Genomic DNA, 7,603 nt, shown 5'->3' on the forward strand with positions numbered 1-7,603 from the left:
GCAGGTTCCGGGGTTTAGATATTTCAGTAAGCTCACTGAAGGTGGTAAAAGAGGGGGTGGTGTGGCATTGTTAGTCAAGGACAGTATTACGGTGGCAGAAAGGACGTTTGATGAGGACTCGTCTACTGAGGTAGTATGGGCTGAGGTTAGAAACAGGAAAGGAGAGGTCACCCTGTTAGGGGTTTTCTATAGGCCTCCGAAAAGTTCCAGAGATGTAGAGGAAAGGATTGCAAAGATGATTCTGGATAGGAGAGAAAGTAACGGGGTAGTTGTTATGGAGGACTTTAACTTTCCAAATATTGACTGGAAACGCGATAGTTCGAGTACTTTAGATGGTTCAGTTTTTGTCCAAAGTGTGCAGGAGCATTTCCTGACACAGTATGTAGATAGGCCAACAAAAGGCAAGACCACATTGGATTTGGTACTATGTAATGAACCAGGCCAGGTGTTAGATTTGGAGGTAGGTGAGCACTTTGGTGATAGTGACCAGAATTCAGTTACGTTTACTTTAGCGATGGAAAGGGATAGGTATATACCGCAGGGCAAGAGGTATAGCTGAGGGAAAGGCAATTATGATGTGATTAGGCAAGACGTAGGATGCATAGGATGGGGAAGGAAACTGCAGGGATGGGCACAATTGAAATGTGGAGCTTGTTCAAGGAACAGCTACTGCATGTCCTTGATAAGTATGTACCTGTCAGGCAGGGAGGAAGTGGTCAAGGGAGGGAACTGTGGTTTACTAAAGTAGTTGAATCACTTGTCAAGAGGAAGAAGGAGGCTTATGTAAAGATGAGACGTGAAGGTTCAGTTAGGGCGCTCAAAAGTTACAAGTTAGCCAGGAAGGACCTAAAGAGAGAACTAAGAAGAGCCAGGAGGGGACATGAGAAGTCCTTGGCAGGTAGGATCAAGGAAAACCCTAAAGCCTTCTATAGGTATGTCAGGAATAAAAGAATGACGAGGGTAAGAGTAGGGCCAGTCAAGGACAGTAGTGGGAAGTTGTGCGACGAGTCCGAGGAGATAGGAGAGGCGTTAAATAAATATTTTTCGTCAGTAGTCACACAGGAAAAAGACAATGTTGTCGAGGAGAATACTGAGATATAGGCTACTAGACTAGATGGGATTGAGGTTCATAAGGAGGAGGTGTTAGCAATTCTGGAAAGTGCGAAAATAGATACGTGTCCTGGGCTGGATGGGATTTATCCTAGGATTCTCTGGGAAGCTAGGGAGGAGATTGCTGAGCCTTTGGCTTTGATCTTTATGTCGTCATTGTCTACAGGAATAGTGCCAGAAGACTGGGGGATAGCAAATGTTGTCCCCTTGTTCAAGAAGGGGAGGAGAGACAACCCCGGTAACTATAGACCAGTGAGCCTTACTTCTGTTGTGGGCAAAGTCTTGGAAAGGATTATAAGTGATAGGATTTATAATCATCTAGAAAGGAATCATTTGATTAGGGATAGTCAACACGGTTTTGTGAAGGGTAGGTCATGCTTCACAAACCTTATTGAGTTCTTTGAGAAGGTGACCAAACAGGTGGACGAGGGTAAAGCAGTTGATGTGGTGTATATGGATTTCAGTAAAGGGTTTGATAAGGTTCCCCACAGTAGGCTATTGCAGAAAATACTGTGGCATGGGATTGAGGGTGATTTAGCGGTTTGGATCAGAAATTGGCTAGCTGTAAGAAGACAGAGGGTAGTGGTTGATGGGAAATGTTCAGTCTGGAGTTCAGTTACTAGTGGTGTACCACAAGGATCTGGTTTAGCACAGTGGGCTAAATAGCTGGCTTGTAATGCAGAACAATGCCAGCAGCGTGGGTTCAATTCCCGTACCGGCCTCTCCGAAAAGGCGCCGGAATGTGGCGACTAGGGGCTTTTCACAGTAACTTCATTGAAGCCTACTTGTGACAATAAGCGATTATCGTTATCGTTATCGGTTTGGGCCCACTGCTGTTTGTTATTTTTATAAATGACCTGGAGGAGGGCGTAGAAGGATGGGTGAGTAAATTTGCAGATGACAGTAATGTCGATGGAGTTGTGGACAATGCGTAAGGATGTTGCAGGTTACAGAGGGACATAGAGAATTTGCAGAGCTGGGCTGAGAAATGGCAAATGGAGTTTAATGCAGAGAAGTGTGAGGTGATTCATTTTGGAAGGAGTAACAGGAATACAGAGTACTGGGCTACTGGTAAGATTCTTGCTAGTGTGGATGAGCAGAGAGATCTTAGTGTCCATGTACATAGATCCCTGAAAGTTGACACCCAGGTTGATAGGGTTGTTAAGAAGGCGTACGGTGTGTTAGCTTTTATTGGTAGAGGGATTGAGTTTCGGAGCCATGAGGTCACGTTGCAGCTGTACAAAACTCTGGTGTGGCCGCATTTGGAGTATTGCGTGCAATTCTGGTCGCCGCATTATAGGAAGGCTGTGTAAGCATTGGAAAGGGTGCAGAGGAGATTTACCAGGATATTGCCTGGTATGGAGGGAAGATCTTATGAGGAAAGGCTGAGGGACTTGAGGCTGTTTTCGTTAGAGAGAAGAAGGTTAAGAGGTGACTTAATAGAGGCATACAAGTTGATCAGAGGATTAGATAGGGTGGACAGTGAGAGGGTGGACAGTGAGAGCCTTTTTCCTCGGACAGTAATGGTTCGCACGAGGGGACATAACTTTAAATTGAGGGGAGATAGTTCGAGGACAGATGTCAGAGGTAAGTTCTTTACTCAGAGAGTAGTAGGGGCGTGGAATGCCCTACCTGCAACAGTAGTGGACTCGCCAACATTAAGGGCATTTAAATGGTCATTGGATAAACAAATGGATGATAATGGAACAGTGTAGATGGGCTATAGATTGGTTTCACAGGTCGGGGCAACATCGAGGGCCAAAGGGTCTGTTCTGCACTGTAATGTTCTATAATTCTATAATCTACAGCTCTCTCGTAGCAATTGTGATAGGTGAGGTGATTAATTTTTTTTATGTTCCAGCAATTAACTCATGAATGGGTCATTCTTCTATTTGGATGAGCTATGAAGAAGGCTATTCACACCTCCAAGTAAGTTCTTACCTTTATTGGGGGAATTCATTGATCCAATATCTCCATGAAATGGGATGTAAATTAGCAACTATTTTAAGTCAGTGTCTTTGCTTCAGTGAAATGGCCCTTTTAAAAATGTTAATATATGAAATCAGCCAATAAGATATCAAATTAATTCCATATTACACATCTTCATGACAATAGCCTTGGTCTAAACATGCATAAAAGAGCTGAAATCATTTTCGGGGTTGCGATTGATTACCTTTTATATTAAGGCAGTTTTTGACCAAGTATGGCTGTGATGAATGTGGGAAACTTTTATATATATTGTATTATGTTGTAGTAACGTTATTACAATAACATAGGTTAAGATGTCCAGATTGTATGTCTGCTTGCAATTTGATTAAGGGTTAATAGCTAGACAGGCTGTGATATCATTCATGGAAGGGCCTGGGTCTGTTTTAGTTTTGTTTTCAGCTGTGCTCTGTGTCTGTTGTTTTTAGTTTCATTTTTGGAGTTTGGACTTTGTGCATAAATCTGTAAGCCACTGACTGTTAACTTTATTAACAAGTGGCATTTCACTTGGGTTTTGCTTAATTGAAAGTTTAGAAGTAGATGGGAAAGTAAGCTCAAAGATTTTTTTGTAGAACTGTTTAACTATTAATTGAAAAGCTGTTTTCTCCTTGTATGTTAATGGTGTTAATCCTGTATTAATAATAAAGTTTGTTTTAATATAAAAGATCCCTCAATGTCAGTGGAATCACTCCTGGAGCGAAATATCCTATCCTCACAGTTCAAAAATTGAAAAATAAATTGGGGCTGGTTCGGGCACCGTAACAATGGCAACCAGGAGCCCTGGCAAAATTGAAGTCAATGGGAAGCAGGAGAGAAACTCTCCTCTGGTTGGACTCATATCAAGCACAAGGGAAGGTGGCTGCGGTTGTCGTATCCAGTACATCACTGCAGAAGTTCCTCAGGGTATTGTCTCAGGTCCAATAATCTTTCGCTGCTTCATCAATGACCTTCCTTGCATCATAACAGATACTACACTTGACCTTAGCCAAAAGGCCGAGAAGCGATTCCTTCTGTCATAACATTAGAAGTGGGGATGTTCGCTGACGATTGCACAATGTTCAATACCATTTGCTACTCCGCAGTTGCTGAAATAACTTATGCCAGTATGCAGCAAGACCTGGACAACATTCAGACTTGGGCTGATAAGTGGTAATTAACATTCATGCCATAGATGTGCCATCTCATGATCATCTCAAACCAAAGAGAACCCAACTATCTCCCCTTGACTGCTGAATCCCCACCATCAACATCCTCGGGGTTATCACTGACAAGGAACTGGACCAGTTTTATACATACTGTGGCCACAATAGTTGGACAGTGGCTGGAATTCTGAGGTGAGTAACTCACCTATTGACTCACCGAAGTCCTGTTCACAATCTACAAGGCATAAGTCACTTTCCTGGATATGTGTGCCTCCAGCAACGTTTAAGAAGTTTGATAGCATTCAAGGTAAAGCAGCCTGCTTAATTAGCACCCCATACACCACCTCATTAAACGTTTGTAAGGCAAATGTAGATAGATTTTTGAACAGTAAAGGAATAAAAGGTTATGGTGAGTGGGCGGGTAAGTGGAACTGAGTCCATCAATGCGACCATCAATTCACACGAAACCAGGAGTAGAAGTAAACTGTTGCTTTAATCAACTAGAACAGTGCCTGGCTGCGACTGATTTGTTAGTGGGAGCCGCCTACAGGTTGACTGCTCCTTATACCTCCCCTCAAGGGATGGAGCCAGTGGCAGAGCCTACACAGGCCCCAACATGCTACATCATAGGTAATACCTTCCAATGGTCCATAGGTGGAGCCCACATGGGCAACAGCATTATACAGATATGCACATGGTGAATTGTTACAGCAATACATTCATCACATTCACCCCCTGTTAAAAAAATGAAGTCTGGCGGTGGTGAAGAGTTCATACGTTCAGCCTGTCCGACGCACAGATTGTGCGCTGTGATCGCCGAAGCTCTGGTATCGCAGTTGGCCCGGGCATCAAACTCAGCTATGCTGGCATCGGTAGTGAAGTCGCCAGTGCGGGCACAGACGTGGACTCCGGGAGCGTGTCTTCTGGGGCTTCAATCCTGTGGGTCCATGAAGGGGGAATGGCGGGCGGGAGGGGATGCGGGTGCCATGTAGGGGCGGGGGCGCTGGTCAGCGTAAGTTGGGGTAAGATGGGGTGGCGGTGGTAGTGGAAACTGCGGGTGCCAGGTCCCGGAGGAAGACCCTATCCTGTCGGCCGTCGGGGTGTTCGATGTATGTGTACTGGGTGTTGGAGTGTAGGAGCTGGACCCTCTTGACCAGGGGGTCAGACTTATGGCTCCTGATGTGTTTGCGGAGCAGGACGGGCCCCGGTGTCTTCAGCCATGGCGGAAGTGAGGCCCCGGAGGTGGATTTCCTGGGGAAAACAAATAGGCGGTCATGAGGGGTCTCATTTATGGCCGTGCAAAGGGACCTAATAGAGTGGAGTGCGTCGGGGAGGACCTCTTGCCAGTGGGGAACTGGGAGATTCCTAGACTGTAGGACCAGGAGGACGGTCTTCCAGACCGTTCTGTTCTCCCTCTCTACCTGTCCGTTTCCCCGGGGGGTTATAATTGGTAGTCCTGCTCTAGGCGATGCCCTTACTGAGCAGGTACTGACGCAGTTCGCCGCTCATGAACAACGAGCCCCGGTCACTTTGAACGTACGTGGGGAAACCAAACAAGGTGAAGACACTATGTAGGGCTTTAATGACGGTGGCCGCGGTCATGTCGGGGCAAGGCATTGCAAAGGGGAAGCGGGAGAACTCGTTGATGATGTTGAGGAAATGTGTGTTGCGGTTGTTGGAGGGGAGGGGCCCTTTGAAATCGATACAGACGCGCTTAAGGGCAGAGATGCCTTTACCAGGTGGGCCTTATCCGGTCGATAAAAGTGCAGCTTACACTCCGCACAGATTTGGCAGTCCCTGGTCATGGCTCTGACCTCCTCGGTGGAGTACATAAGAACATAAGAACTAGGAGCAGGAGTAGGACATCTGGCCCCTCGAGCCTGCTCCACCATTCAATGAGATCATGGCTGATCTTTTGTGGACTCAGCTCCACTTTCCGGTCCGAACACCATAACCCTTAATCCCTTTATTCTTCAAAAAACTATCTATCTTTATCTTAAAAACATTTAATGAAGGAGCCTCTACTGCTTCACTGGGCAAGGAATTCCATAGATTCACAACCCTTTGGGTGAAGAAGTTCCTCCTAAACTCAGTCCTAAATCTACTTCCCCTTATTTTGAGGCTATGCCCCCTAGTTCTGCTTTCACCCGCCAGTTAAAATAACCTGCCCGCATCTATCCTATCTATTCCCTTCATAATTTTATATGTTTCTATAAGATCCCCCCTCATCCTTCTAAATTCCAACGAGTACAGTCCCAGTCTACTCAACCTCTCTTCGTAATCCAACCCCTTCAGCTCTGGGATTAACCTAGTGAATCTCCTCTGCACACCCTCCAGTGGGGTGCAGAGTAGGGCAGGTTGCGGGCATTGATGTAGTGGAGAAGCCGGGTGACCCCCGGGTGGCAGAGGTAATCGTGGATAGCACGTAGTCGGTCATCTTGCGCGCTGGTGCATGTGCCGTGGGATAGGGCATCTGGGGGTTCATTGAGCTTCCCAGGACGATACACTATATCGTAATTATAGGTGGAGAGTTCGATCCTCCACCTCAAGATCTTATCATTCTTGACCTTGCCCCGCAGCGTATTATCGAACATGAAGGCTACCAATCGTTGGTCGGTGACGAGGGTAAATCTCCTACCAGCGAGGTAGTGCCTCCAGTGCCGCATGGCTTCCACGATGGCTTGGGCTTCCTTTTCGACTGAAGAGTGTCGAATTTCGGAGGTGGTGAGGGTTCGTGAAAAAAACGCTACTGGCCTGCCTGCCTGATTGAGGGTAGCGGCGAGGACGACCTCTGATGCGTCGCTCTCCACCTGGAAGGGGACGGACTCATCCACCGCATGCATCGCGGCTTTGGCGATGTCCGCCTTGATGCAGCTGAAGGCCTGAAGGGCCTCAGCCGCCAGTGGGAAGATGGTGGCCTTGATTAGTGGGCGGGCTTTGTCCGCAAAGTTGGGGACACACTGGGCATAATATGAAAAGAACCCGAGGCACCTTTTCAGGGCCTTGGGGCAGTGGAGAAGGGGGAGTTGCTGGAGGGGGCGCATACGGTCGGGGTTGGGGTCGGGTCCTAGAACCCCGTTTTCCACGACGTAGCCGAGGATGGCTAGTCTGGTTGTGCGGAAAATGCATTTCTCCTTGTTGTAAGTGAGGTTAAGGGTTCAGGTGGTTTGGAGAAATCTCTGGATGTTGGCGTCGTGATCCTGCTGATCATGGCCTCAGGTGGTGACGTTGTCCAAGTCGGGAAATGTGGCCCACAGCCCGTACTGGTCCACCATTCGGTCCATCGTTCTTTGGAAGACCGAGACCCCGTTCGTGACGCCCAAGGTACCCCGGAAGTGGAAAAGGCAGCCGTCTGCCTCAAAAGC

General features: G+C 47.1%; 1 pseudogene; it reads right to left on the minus strand.

Annotated features, from left to right (window-relative positions):
* Positions 1-3,985: 3,985 nt before the first annotated feature.
* On the minus strand, positions 3,986-4,101 carry LOC140398764 (U2 spliceosomal RNA; annotated as a pseudogene).
* Positions 4,102-7,603: the final 3,502 nt, after the last annotated feature.

This window comes from Scyliorhinus torazame, chromosome 21 (assembly GCF_047496885.1).
Source record: "Scyliorhinus torazame isolate Kashiwa2021f chromosome 21, sScyTor2.1, whole genome shotgun sequence".
Taxonomy (NCBI): Eukaryota; Metazoa; Chordata; class Chondrichthyes; order Carcharhiniformes; family Scyliorhinidae; genus Scyliorhinus; species Scyliorhinus torazame.